Raw genomic sequence first — 15,519 nt, 5'->3', positions numbered from 1 at the left:
GAAAATTAAAACAGTAAAGAAAAGCCTGACTTTCTGACACTGATCAGCAAGTCTTCAAAATTTCCACCCATTCATTCATTCACTCAGTATCCTCGTGTTAGCAAGTTCTCTATCCACATGTTAGGAAGTAACTGCTTTGCGCTAACACTCGGTTTCCAGAGGAAATGCAAAGATAAACTACATATAATTTGTAACGGAGAGGACTTGTGCAGCAGACACATAGGCAGTTATAATATACTTGCAAAAATATGTGGAACACTGCTGGTGCAGGAGTTCAGGCCTTTGGCTGCTAACTGAAAAGTCAGTGGTTTGAACCCACCAGCTGTTCCAAGGGAGAGAGATGTGGCAGTCTGCTTCCATAAGGATTTACAGCCTTGGAAACTCTATACCAAAAAAAAAAAAAAAAACACCAAAGCCTGTTGCTGTTGAGTCTATTCTGACCCATAGCAACTCTACGGAGCAGTTCTACTCTGTCCTATAGGGCTGCTGTAAGTCAGAATTGACGAGATAACAATAGGTCTGGGTACAGTACATAAACCTTGGAATTTCTAGGAGCAAAGAGGAGTTCTAGTTCTCCACATACAAAAAAATGTTAAAATTGGTAGTGTATAGAGAATAATAAAAAATAATTTTCAGGTCTTTAAGCAATGTTATTTTATTTATTGTGGATTTTAGTAAAAAAAGTTATCATTTGTATATCATGTATGTTTAGAAAGAATGGAAGCTGCGATTTAAAACCTGTCACTTTGACTTACTAGTCCTTAGTTGATTTGAATGCCATGTCACAGAGTACAGCTAATAAAAGCGTGAACATTTGTCTTTAGGCACGTTTGATTTCAGGATGAATAACATCAAACAATAGCCTATTGACAAGCAATTGAACACCATTTCTTTTCCTAGCACCCTTTTGAATTATGGCTGTCCCAACTAATGGAAGCACCTTTATGTTTGAGAATTTCAATATAATCTAAAAAGAGAAGAACCTTTTAATTAGACTTTCGATAGAATCAGCCAAGACCCACTGCTTATCATCTTGACTGCTTATCTTCATCGACTTAGGCCAAAACAAAACAAAGATAAACAGCAAAATTCATTAACAATCCATTTACTTCAAATGCAACTTTAAATTGAGTGGACATTATTCATGCCTAATACGTTTTCCTCAGGGAAGACAACGTATCTTTATCTAGATAGAGTGCTGTTCTTCTTACCTTTAATTTTAGATTGATTCATTGAGCTCTTCTGTGTCATAGAGGAACCTGGCCGAGGCAAAAAGAAACAAGGTGGTGTTCTCCTTCTGTTTACTCTTGAAATGTTTATTTGGAGAACAAGACAAAAACAAAAGACAGGCCAGAATGAAATTGTGTGCTTCTTTCAGCATCTCCAAAGAAAGGCAAGACCCAAAATGCTGGACTTCAGAAAGTCTCAGGAAATATTTGCATTTCCCAAGATACTATCAAGGTCACCACGAAAGCATATGTTAGTGTTTTGCTGGAGAACGTTGACCATAATATCTTTTTGCAGATGAAGAAAGTATTATTTCATCACCTGGATTTGATGACCCTTATGAGCGTTTCTCCTCCATACAGTGTTTTCCAGGATGGGGTTGGCTAAGCTAACACATTGCCAACAATAGTATTAGTGTGTTTAATTAGAAACTTCTTTCCAAGGAAGCCTTCTCACTTGTTTACAGGTTCTTATTCTCACTTTCCACCCCCACCGAACACCCACCTCCCCCATAATAGCATTTTTACAGATATTCTTATGTTTTCCATTTCAGCAAACTTTGAGCTAGCTTTTGCTGTTGGTTAGGGCAATGTTTTATTCACATGTGATGACCAATAGAGAATTATTTTTAATTTAACTAACAAAAGAAATGAATCCGTTAAAAAAAAAAAAAAACCTGTTTCTTCATTGTCTGTGACCTTCAAGTAATTCCAATTGCAGTGCCCGTTGACTTTTCCAAATCATATAAAATGTTGAGGGCAAAAGAATTTCATTACAGTATGATACAGAGTTAACCACTTAGAAATGATATTTATATGACCTAAATTATACCTGATCATCTAAACAGAAACTAGTAATGATTGGCTAATAGACAGAAACCACGTTGCTAAGGACAGAGAAAAGGAAATTAACTCTCTAATTAGATAACAGAGGTTTTTGTCTACATAATGCCAAAATAACTAATTTAGTATGGTGAATCAGTTAGACTGGCTTGTGTCATGTAAACAAATCAAAAGACTGATTCCCTCCTGCTTTTTTTTCATTCTTCAGTGTAGTTATTGTGGTGTTACATAGATGCAACTTCAGTGTTTCAAACTGCTTTTGCTTTGTACCTCAGGCAACATTATCTAAGGAGATCACAAAAAAGAAAATAACTTCCCCTTTAGCAATTGCACAATGCCTATATTCACAAATTAGTTTGATCATTTTGGTTTTGTTTACCAGTAAAGTTAGTCCCCTTAAACATTTAGTTTAGCAGCCCTTGAGTGGCATGAATGGTTAAGCACTCAGCTACTAGCCTAAAGGTTGGTGGTTCGAACCCACCTAGAGGTGCCTAGGAAGACAGGCCTGGCAATCTGCTTCCAAAAGTCACAGCCTTGAAAAGGCTATGGAGCCGTTCTACTTTGCACACATGGAGTCATCATGAGTTGAAATCAAATGAACAGCAACTAACAGCAACAGTCTACATGGCATGTGTCTATAAATATCTACATAATCTAACTAGATTGAAATATTTTGCACTGGGAAAATCAATATTTTAAACAGTCCAACCAGATTATGTTTATACATTGGAGCCAACAAATGCAGACAGTTTAGAAAAATAAATAACTAGGATTAAGTGAGGATGGCAAGACTTCATCTACATACTTTGGACATGTTATCAGGAGGGACCAGTTCCTGGAGGACATAATAACGCTTGGTAAATTAGAGGATCAGCAAAAAAGAGGAAGACCCTCAATGAGACGCATTGACACAGTGGCTGCAACAATGAGCTCAAGCATAACAAGGATTGTGAGGATGGCGCTGGACCGGGCAGTGTTTTGTTCATAGGGTTGCTATGAGTTGGAACTGACTTGACAGCACCTAACAGCAACCACTTAGAAGGTGATATGTTTTCATTAATTTCATTGTTCTGGACATTGTCCTACCTTCAACTGTGTTTAATGTCCCAAGACTGGAGACTCAGCAGTCTTATAGAGAAAGGCGTCTATGTAGACTAGGGAAGGGAATCTATTTACTCTGTATCAGGATTTGACAAGTCCCCTTGTTTTAGATCTCCTGTCTCCCTACTTCTATGGGGAACTGGTGTAGCCAATTCTTTGAGCCTTTGGGGGAATTATGAAGTATAAAATGGATTAGTTCTCTGTTCTCCCCCGTTTCATTTTAGGGGTGAGCTTTCTTGACTTAACTCTGTCTGTTATCACTTATCTAGCCATTTTTCAATTTCCCAATCTTGCTGCCATTTTTTTTCTTGTTCTTACTGTCCTTGTGAGTTTATTTGCCTTATCATAAGGTTTTCCGAAGGGAGAGAGATTAGATGCATTTGTTCAATCATCTTTATTTGAAATTCTTCAGTGAATTTTTTAATTATTATATTTTTACTTCTAGAAAGCCTATTTGATTATTTTTTATATGCTTGGTCATATCTATAGAGTTTTGCTCCTTTCTCGTAGTCCAAAAAAAAAAAAAAACTATTTTATTTGCTTACCGTATGTTTATGCAAATAATGCATGCCTTCTGTGTTTGTCTGCCAACCACTTCCTTCCCCTGCAAGGTATTTTTGCAGGCACTACTATGCCAATTTTTTTTTTTTTTTTAACATGTTGCCGTAAAAAATTTGCACAGTTCGTTGATGAAAATACCTCACGGAGGGGTGGAGTTTTTGGCAAATATAGAAGGTGAGCATTATTTGTGTAAAACATGGTAACTGTTGTCATTGTACTGATTTTTTATTCAATGCCTGGTAATTCCAATATCTGAAGTATTGCAGGGCTGATTGTGCTGTTTTTTCTTCTGGTTTTCACATATGCTTATGTTTTCCTTGTGTATTTTCTAGTGGTGAAATTGCATTTCCTGGAATTTATCTGTAGGATTTCTTTGAGGTATGATGGATGTGGGTTCCACCAGAGAGAATTGTGCTTTCTTCTCTACATCCTCTGGGATTAAGGACCATTTGAAACTAAATTCTCAGCGTGAAGTTTTCTTGAATACCTAAGTGTTATGAGTAAAGTCTGGCTTATATTTACAGCTCTTTAAGGGAGATTATCTTTCCCCTCTGTCTACCTGGAATCACAGTTTGAGATGGCAAATTCCATTCCTCCCCGACTTTTTTGGGAGATGAATTGTTTTTGCTTATCTTTATGCTGAGGAGGTAATGTTTTGGAGAACCTGGATTTATGGGGGTGTCCTATTAGAATGACTAAATTGGGCAGGCCTTAACTATTGTCTTCTGTTCCCTGCACCTTGAGAGGTATAAAAACCAGGGTTTCACCTGGGTTAGGCAAATGCCCTTGAAGTAAACATCAGCTTCAGTATTCTATTTCTCATTTAGAATCCCACTTTCAGTTCATTTTAGCTGCTGCTGAATTTCTACTTTCTTTGCATCTCATTGAAGTTCTTAAAAAAAATATGTATTTTTTTATAATTTATCTAGCATTGAAGGTTGCTTTCATTGGGAGGGACAGTCATGGTGCCCCACCCATTAGCCATTCAGTCTCTGCTGCTTTCTCTTGAAGGTATATAGTCCATAACTATCAGTCTTTTCTCCTCCTTTATTCTACCTACTTTTTCTGGCAATATCATCCATACCCATACCATACCTATATTCTTTTGACTTTCAGATGTGGGTCTACAGTACAGATCTTTCAACTGAGCTCCAGAACCAACTCTCTGAATGTGCCCAGGACATCTATATCTACTTCTTTTAATAACTCCAAACAAAAGTAGCTTTTGTTTATTTTACTTTTTTATTTTTAAGAAACAGCTTTTCTTCCTGCTTTCCTTCTGTTGGATAATCTAATCAGTTGCATAAATCAGGCTCATTATAATTCTTTTTGATTTTATACCCTTCTTTAATACCCACATCCACTTAGTCACTAAAACAAATCCTTTTAATTCAGTTTCTTATTGGCTCACCTTTCTTTCTCTTTTCTGTCTTATTTTCTTGACTACTGCTTAGAAAGCCAGTTATATTCTCCTAACAGACTTTCCTCTTCCAACTTTTCGCCATCCCTTCCTTCATATAGCTCTCAGATGATTATTTCCAAAGTACAGACCTGATGCTCTTTCCTTTCTATGGCTCCCAATTGCCTTTAAGGAAAAGCCCAGGTTACTTAGCATTCTCAAAACCCTTTTGGATCTATGACTTGTTTAGCCTCATCTCTAGCTGCTTGGATTCTAAGCTCTAGCTATATTAAACTATTTACAATCCTTGACTCTACATGCTTTCTCACACTTGCATCCCTCTGCAACCCTCTACCCATAAACCTCTTGGCACACCTGAGATGGTACATCCTCTTCTAAGTATCACCATTGAACAGACTATTTACTGCTATTTACATGTTATATTACAATAGTTTACTTATATTTTTTTCCTTATCTATTAGACAATGAACTACTTGGACTATGTCCTCTTTTTCTTTATTTTTCCCATGTAAGTGCATAACACACAGCCAACACTCAATAAATTTTGAATTTATGAATGAATGAATTTATTGGAAAAGTTTGGACCAGAACTATGTCTCCAGACTTCCTTTTTATTTTACTTTTTCTGTGTAACCTAAACCAAATTTAATAACAATAAAAAAAAAATCACTTTTTATAGAAATGCTTTTCATGTCCCAATAATTTTAAACCTCTTTTGGAAACTTCTGATCCCACAATATCATAGCCTCAGGGCTGGAAGGGAGCCTAGAGGGTATTTAATCCTCTCTTCCAACCAGACCAAGTTTCTGCACAATTTCTCTGACATATGTTTTGCCAGATTGTATTTGAATAACTCCAGGGATTGTGAAAATGAGGAAACCATGGAGCCAGTTCTTTCTATCTTTTTATAATTACGACCAAGGAAAAGGTCTTCTTTTATATGAAATCTAAATCCCTCTCCCTACAATTTCACACACTGACCTTAGTAAAACCCCCAGGGTAATATAAGACATGTTTAATACCCCTTCCATAAAATAGTTCTTCAAGACTTTGAAGACAGCTTCTGCTCCCCACACAAGTCTTTTCTATCTCAGCTTAAAACATAAAAAATGGTCTCAACTCCATTCAGGTGACATTTATAATCTCACAATGATTTTCACCAGCACGTCACTTTTTCTATCTAAAAGAGTACTAAATGGAATTCAAGCCTCTAGGAGTGTCTAACTTATAAGGAATTACTCTTACTTTACTGATTCTAAACATTTTGATTAAACCTAATTATGCATCTAGTTCATTGTGCTAGATGAAGGTTTACAGACCAGATTAGTTTCTCATTAAACAATTAGTACACATATTGTCTTGTGACATTGGTTGCCAACCCCACAATGTGTCAACTCTTCCCTTCTCAACCTTTGGTTCCCCATTTCCATTCATCCAGCTCTCCTGTCCCTTCCTGCTTTCTCATCCTTTTCCCTGGGCTGGGTGCCCATTTGGTGTGGTATATATGGTTGAGCTATGTGTAGTATTGTTTGTTTTATGAGCCTGTCTAATCTTTGGCTCAAAGGTGAACCTCAGGAGTGACTTCAGTATTGAATTAAAGTGGTGTCCAGGGGCCATACTCCCAGGGTTTCTCCAGTCTCTGTCAGACCAGTAATTCTGGTCTTCTTGTGTGAGTTTGAATTTTGTTCTACATTTTTCTCCCACTCTGTCTGGGTCCCTCTATTGTGATCCCTGTCAGAGCAGTTGGTGGTAGTAGCCAGGCAGTATCTAGTTGTGCTGGACTTAGTCTGGTAGAGGCTGTGGTAGTCGAGTGTTGTTAGTCCTTTGAACTAATTTTTCCCTTTTTTATCCTTATTGTTGTTTTCCTTTTATAAAACTAATTATTTTATGGTAGAAAATGAGAACAGAGTTGTAAATGTAATATAAATGCTTCATAGTTCTATCATTGTTACCACTGTTAACAGATTGGTTTATATGGTTTCCAAAATATTTTTGATACTCATAATATACATATGTGTATATATGTGTATCAATTTCTTTTAATAAAAATATTACAAAATTTTTATCATATAATATATAATATAATACATATATATGATATGTATCATATAGTATACATTATTATGTACCTTGCTTTTTTCACTTATGTTTGAACATTTGTTATGTATTTTGGTTATCAGTGAATATCAGTATGTATAATGTTGTTGTTGTTAGGCGCCGTCTAGTCAGTTCCAACTCATAGCAACGCTATAACAGAATAACACACTGCCTGGTCCTGCTCCACCCTGGCAGTCGTGATATTTGAGCTCATCGTTGCAGCCACTGTGTCAGTCCATCTCATTGAGAGTCTTCCTCTTTTTCACTGACCCTCTACTTTACCAAGCGTGATGTCCTTTTTCAGGGACTGGACTCTCCTGTTAAAGTGCCCAAAGTGCATGAGATGAAGTCTCGCCATCCCCGCTCTCAAGGAGCACTCTGGCTGGATGTCTTCTAAGACAGACTTGATCACTCTCCTGGCAGTCCATGTACATTCAATATTCTTCGCCAACACCGTAATTCAAAGGCATCGATTTTTCTTTGGTCTTCCTTATTCATTGTCTAGCTTTTGCATGCATATGAGGTGATTGAAATTTCATGGCTTGGGTCACGCACACCTTATTCCTCAAAGTGACGTCTTTGTTTTTCAACATTTTAAAGAGGTCTTTGGCAGCAGATTTGCCCAGTGCAATATGACATTTAACTTCCTAACTGCTGCTTCCATGGATGTTGATTGTGAATTCAAATAAAGTGAAATCCTTGACAACTTCAATCTTTTCTTCTTTTATCATGATGTTGCTTATTTGTCCAGTTGTGAGGATTTTTATTTTATGTTGAGGTGCAATCCATACTGGAAGCTGTAGTCTTTGAACTTCATCAGTAGGTGCCTCAAGTCCTTTTTGCTTTCAGCAAGCAAGGTTGTGTCTTTTGCATATTGCAAGTTGTTAATGAATCTTCCACCAAGCCTGATGCCACATTCTTCTTCATGTAGTCCAGTTTCTCGGTATATTTGCTCAGCATACAGATTGTATAAGTATGATGAAAAGATGCAACCCTGATGCACACCTTTCTTGATTTTAAACCATGCAGTATCTCCTTGCACTATTCGAGTGACTGCCTCTTGATCTATTTACAGGTTCCTCATGAGGACAATTAAGTGTTCTGCAGTTCCCATTCTCTGCAATGTTATCCATAATTTGTTATGTTCCACACGGTAGAATGCCTTTGCATAGTCAATAAAACACAGGTAAAGATCTTTCCGGTATTCTCTGCTTTCAGCCAGGATCCACCTGACATTGGTGAAGATATCCCTCGTTCCTTGTCCTGTACAAGATACCTTTCCTGGGATCACCTCTCAAATAAATTACTTTCACTTGAATCCTTGTCTCAGGATCTCTTAGGAAATTCAGTATAAGATATTGTTCAATAAAATGTTTCTGAGATAGTCAAGGTTACCTACTAATCCAATTACCTAATTATCTGTCTCCAGTGATACAAAAAAAAAAAAAAAGAAACATTTATTATTTTCATCAGGCTTGAAAAGATAAAATATTTCACATAAAGTGATTGTCCCTGCCTTTGATAGTTAGGGTTCAGAAAAATAGAACTTATCCCAAAGTAGCAAAGGGAAGGGGACGTTTATTATAAGAAAAGAAGGGCATCTCAGGAAATGAACTTTAGCTGGGCCACACTTGAACCAAAGTCACTAGACATCTTTTCTTTCATGCTTTTTTTTTTTTTTTTTAATTGTGTGTCTGAGTGGTATCTCCTATATTTCTACACATTGCTCACATTTTCTTTTCTGTATCTTGACTTCCACCATGAGCATTTTAGAATTGGCACTCTCATAATGTTGGTTTACACCTGGTATTTGATTGAAATGGCACCAATTGTGGCCTTGAGCCTCCATCATTTATATCTCCAGAGGCTAATTTTGCCTATTTGGTTCAGTTTTAAGAATTTATTTGTGTCTATAGTTTTTTTGTGGTATGTTCTTGTTGTTAGTTGTATGCTGTCGAGCTGATTCCAACTCATAGCGATGCTGTAGAGCAGAGCAGTACTTGCCTCATGGAGTTTCCTAGGCTGGAATCCTCACTGGAGCAGATCTCCAGGTCTTCAGCTGAGTAGCTGGTGGGTTTGAACCACAGACCTTTCTATTAGCAGCCTAGCCCTTAACCATTGGGCCACCAGGGCTCCTCTATTGAAGTATAGTTGATATATAATAAAGTGCCTTGTGTGAAGAGTACAATTTGATAAATTTTGATATATAAATACACCAGTAAACCCGTTACCACAATCAAGATAAAGAACCTGTGCATATTTCCCCAAAGGTTCCACATACATTTTTGTAAACTCTTGCCTCCAACCTCCACCCTCCACCCCACTCCACCTGCAGTCTCTGTCCCCAGGCAACCCCTAATTTGTTGTCACCATAGAAGAGTTTGTATTTTCTACAATTTTATGTAAGTAGAATCATCCATATGTACTCTTTTTTCCCTCCTGGCTTCTTTCATTTGGTATAATTATTTTGAGATTCACCCATATTATTATATGTATAAATAGTATGTTTTTTTTTTGCTCAGTATAGATAGACCATAATTTGTTTATTTACCTGTGGGCAGTTGGACATTTGGGCTGTTTCCAAATTGGGGCTATTACAAAGAATGTTGCTGTGAATACTGATCTATAAGTCTTTGTATGGGCATATGTTTTAATTTCACTTGGATAAATACATAGGAATAGAATGGTAGGGTCTTATGGTAGGTGTATTTTTAACTTTTTAAGAAGCTACCAAATGATTTTCCAGTTCAGTTTTAGCATTTGACCTTCCCACTTAACAGTATATGGGAGTTCAGTTGTTCAGTATTCACGACACTTGGTGAAGACTAGGTGAAGTCAGCCTCTTTCATTTTCGTCACTTTCACAGGAGTGTTTTGTGCTATCTCACTGTGATTTACATTTATATTTCCCTAATTTTTTTTTTTAATAACTAAAGATATCGAACAACTGGTTTTATGCCTATTTGCCAAGTTTGTATCTTCTTTGGATAGGATCTGTTCAAAACTTTAGTTTTTTTTTAAATTGGATTGTTATTTTACTTGTTGTTGCTGTTGTATGCTGTCGAGTCGATTCCGACCCATAGCGACCTTATAGGACAGAGCAGAACTGCACCATAGGGTTTCTAAAGAGCAGCTAGTGGATTTGAACTCCCAATCTTTTGGTTAGCAGCCTGAGCTCTTAACTACTGCACCACCAGGGCTCCATTTTTCTTACTAGCTTTCTATAATAAATTGGGTTAGTTTTCATATTAACTTATTATATTTACATTGGTTGTTGTTTTTCTGGTTATCTTAATATTTCTTATTATTATTGAGGTTACTTTTGTACTTTATTAGATATAATTCACATAACATTCAATTCAACATTTTCGAGTATGCAATTCAGTGGTTTTTAATATTTTCACATTGCTGTGCAATTCCCACCCCTATCTAATTGCAGAGCATTTTCATCACCTGTTAGTAAAAAACTAAACACTCCCAATTCCCCATCACTACACCCCCTATCTTCGGACAACCACTAATCTACTTTCTGTTTCTATAGGTTTGTCTATTCTGAACATCGCATATAATTAGAGTCACCCATTTTGTAGCATGTAACAGTACTTCATTCCTTTTTATGATTGAGCAATACTGTTGAATTTTGAGAGTTCTTTATATTTATATTTATGAATATGCATCCCTCATCACGTAGAACGTGCAGTTGTTCCTTTGGGATTTTAGGACAACAAATTAATCTGGAAGTGACTAATATCTTCTAGGATGACTAAAGGAACATGATGAGATACTTGTTTAGGTTACTGTATTGTTAAATTAAACATATTTAATACAAAAAGAGCTAACTAGCTAGCTATATAGAAAGATACAGACAGAGAGATTCAGATGTATCGACAAAGTGAGGGATCTGAAAATAATTTGCAATAGCGTTGCTCCAAAATTGTGAAAATCCTGAGCTTGGAGGGTTTAAGAGAATGTCATCTATCTGATCTAGTGCAGTTTTTTGCTTATTTCATCATTCTATTCCTATTGATCGTTTTCTGTATGACTCATAGGATTCTCATCCTACACTAGTGTCCACTAGATTTGTCATCTCTGTATCAGGATCTTTATTAATAATTCATGGAAAGGCCCATGATCTATGTACTTTCTGAGAGCGTAGTTTACAAATCTTGTCCTTAAATTTAAAGGAGTTTGTTTTTATCTAATGTTTTAAAAGCCTTCCAGCAGTTACTTAAAATCTCAGAAATGACTTATTTTCCTATTTGTTCGCTGTTGGGTGATACTACATATTGGCTGATATTCCTCCATTTCTGCTGGTGTCGTGGAGCGTCTGTGACTTCCACTCGTAAATCCTTATTATCCAGGTTGAACTCACTAATGCTACTTTTTTGCTGTCTGATGACCATGAGTTTTATGACATAACGCTTTCTAAATAGTATGTTCTTCCTTTTCCCATTCATTTAATGGCATCTGGCCAAGTTATTACATACCTTCAAATAGCTGAATGAAATATTCCACATCATGAATGTCAGCTTTTACAAGGTTTTATATATCCTGAGTCTTAAAAGTTTGAAAAGCTTACACTTAAGGGTTTAGGTTCATCTGGGGAAGATATGAAAAAGAAATGGCATTGTTTTCACATGGTCTAGCTTGAAAATCCCCAAACTTTGCTTTGATCTTGCATGTATTCATGTATTTATGATGAAAGTTACTTGAGAAAAACTGCAATAAGCCAAAATACATTGCGTTTAGAATCAGTGATATATTTTAAAATGTTAGTATGGCAAAAGAAGGCAAGTGAATATAACCTGGCAACCTGACTGGAAGAATGTTGGTGTGGTGCTCTATTGTTAAGCATTAAATCACTGAAAATAATGAGAAAAAAACAAAAATATTAGGCAGCCATTCCAGTTTAATTACAGCTTTACTGAAAATGGAGACTGATATCACTGTATATACTTTGTGGGAGTTAAGTGCACAGAATTGTAGAGTAAGAACCATTAAGCTGATGTCATGTGTAAAATAGTATATGTGATTGTAAGACTTTGAACTGTAAGATGAGTCAACTGTAGTTCCCTTGGAAACAATAATGAATAAAATAACTCATTACATAGAATTAACCTGAGGTAATAGAGCTAATGAATTCTATGCCACCTACATTTCTATCTTTTCCTCTAGATCCTTCCAATATATCTCCTGAGTTTTCCATCTTCCCCACAAGTTCTTATTAGGAAGGATTAATGACATGCTTTAAGTTTTTTAAATAGCCATCTTTAATCAATTCTGTTATCCACTTTGTTGATGTTATAACTGATTACTCCCTTCAATTTTTTTCTGTTTTCTTGGTAGTTTTTTATGTCGGCTTTCTTTTTGTTTCCAAAAAAAAAAAAAAAACCTACTATAAAGTATCGGTCTTAATAAGACCACCTAAGGAGACACATCTAATAGATTGACTCTCAAATGCCTTTTACCCCTTCCATGTTATGTTTGCCACACAAAGTTAGAGGATGTTTTAAAGGTAAGCAGAGTAGGATCCCAAGATCGATTAATATCAGAGGTTGATTAATAAAATCGTAGAAAAGTTCAGAACTATGAATCAGAAGACCTAAGTTTTGATCTTTCTTATATCTGTCTTGCTTAGGTTCGCTTTAAGATTCAGTGTTATCATCTGTAAAATTGGGATATTAAAACCTACTCCACTACCTCAACTATATTGCTAGATGAATATACTACGTATATTAAAGTACTTTGAAAGCTGTGACCTGACATGACAATAATTGTATGGACAGACAACATAGCAAATATTAGTCAGTTCATGAGTTTGCCATATAAGAATGAACAGAAACAAATAAATGAATTAAATAATATGGTTCAACTCCTTTATGAGGTAGGTTTTTATTACTTTCATTTTGCAGGTAAGAAAACTGAGGTACTTAAAAGTTAGTTTGTGCAGGGTCACAGAGGAATTAAGTGGTAAAGCTGGGATTAAACCCAGGTTTTCTACCTCTAGAATTTATGTTCTTAATCATTGTGCTAGATTGCTACTGATATTTGATGAGTAATGAGATGGAGCAACAAAGCCGGGCTCAAAAGTTAAAACAAAAATGTTGCCAGGTGGAAATCCCAGGCTTTGCTTGGCACAACTTGATACAGCCAATAAACAAGAGTCTGAGGTAGGAGAGTGGAAAGGCACTTTATTTCATTGTGCTAGGAAGGAAACAGTCAGGGCTGCTGCCTCCGAGACTGCTCGCAGGCACCAGGCTGCTTGGCGAGGTGCGCTTCGATAGAGAGCAGACAAAGAAATGCAAATTAATCATGAATATTCAGGATTGACCTTCACGCAGGCACTCAGAGCTTGGGGATGACTATGCATTTTCTCTAGACTAGGGTTAGACAAGGGTTCAATTCTCTGGAATAGAAGAAGAGGTCGATTTTCCTTCATTAGCATGTTAAATCTCCACCCAGAGGTAGGGTGCTTAATGCATTTTTCACTTAATGAGCTGATGGATCACTCGAAGTGTTAGGATGGTATAGAAAACCTGCTAAAACCAGCTATGGCTGTTCTGTGGTTGTCTTGTCAAGGACAATTTCAGAAGAATCTGCAGCCTATTCTGCTTAGGGTAGGAGGATAAGGCAGAGCAGATGTCTCTTATACAGGTCGGGCCCTGAGGTTGTCTGCCTCAGAAACAACCAAAAAAAGGTTAAGATTCTGTAGAAAAGAATGGCATATACTGGTGAAAACTCTATTAGAATATTTGCCTTTCCCTCCTTATCATGTCTGTCTTTATAGATGACTGCACTGAAATTGATTTTTTTTAATCTCCTATTTCCCTCTCACTTCCTAAAATCAGCCAGAGTCCAAGTAGGAAAAAGAAAATCTGCATATTCAAAACATGGGAAATTTATGAAGGGATTATTCAAACAGGAAATGGAAGAGATGATACTCCAGCACAGCATGGGGAGACAGCCTTGAGATTGGAAGGTGTAGGAAGGCACCAGTAGCCCGAAGCTGGGGGACAAAAGGGAAGACGAGGTGTTATCAGAGCCCAAGGGGCGTGGTCAGCTGTAGAAACTGGAATCATGAAACACCTATTTGGAGGAAGCTGGAGCCATTGAGGAGACTCAGTTGCTCTGAGAAAAACCATCAAGCCAAAGCAAGAGGATATACACCTTGCTTTCTCCCCTCTTGCCCTTTACTTTCTTTCCAGTCTTTCATTGGACAAACCAGCTGGAAGCCAGCTGTCACAGGATGCTGGGAAAGGCAACTTGCAAGCCTGTCTCCCTCCCTCACCCCCACCCAAGCTATAGAATAGAGCAGGGTAAGGAAAAATATTGGTCTGAGAGCAAACAGGCTCAGGACTGGCACATTTCCCTTCTATTTTCTTTGTTTTCATTCTCCTTGGAAATCCATTTCCAATATGTTGGCTTCATCAAGACAATGAATTATTATGATGGTTTTAGATTCTTTAGACTATTTTATGACACTGCATTTTTTTTTCTTTTTTGCAACAAGAGAAATTGGGCTTGACTGCTGTGAACTGTGAAGAATCTTTTTTCTTGAATCTTTCTGGTCCCAGGAATGAGTATGATCCATGGCACATAGAAAATATTCAATAAGAATGTTTAACTGATGCCAAAGCAGACCCTTTAAGGGTTGGTGGTCCACATATAATGAGTTTGGTGAGGAGCCCCACTCTTTGGGGGTATGAACATGGAATAATTTTTTTTTTTTTTTTTCAGTAACTGCCACTCACTGTGCCTAGTAGGATCCTTCTTTCCTCTGCATATCTGGCTCTATTTATGATCTCTGACCAATTCCAAAATTCTCCTGTCCTTTTCTGTTTTTAAACTATCTTATAAAAATTAGTCCTATTCTTTTTCCTTATTCTCTATCTTGAAAGTATATAAATCTACAGAAAAGTATAAAGAAGAATATAATTATTGCATATATTTTTATTTATATATTTACTAAAATACTAGCTATATATATATACATATACACACACACACACATATATATATATATATATATGAATTCCTGGGCAGTGCAGATGGTTAAGTGCTCCATTATAAGCTGAAAGGTTGGCAGTTGGAACCTAACCAGAGGTGCCTCAGAAGACAGGCGGATTATAGCCTTGAAAACCCTGTGGAGCACTTTTACTCTGCACACGTGGGGTTTCTGTGAGTTGGAATCCACTCCATATCAACATATTATATACACACACACACACACACACACACAAGTGTATTTATACCCATTGCCATCGGCCAACAA

Source organism: Elephas maximus, chromosome 23, assembly GCF_024166365.1.
Source record: "Elephas maximus indicus isolate mEleMax1 chromosome 23, mEleMax1 primary haplotype, whole genome shotgun sequence".
In the NCBI taxonomy this organism is placed as follows: Eukaryota; Metazoa; Chordata; class Mammalia; order Proboscidea; family Elephantidae; genus Elephas; species Elephas maximus.
The sequence above is the reverse complement of the archived record's forward strand: the minus strand, read 5'-3'. Positions refer to the sequence as shown.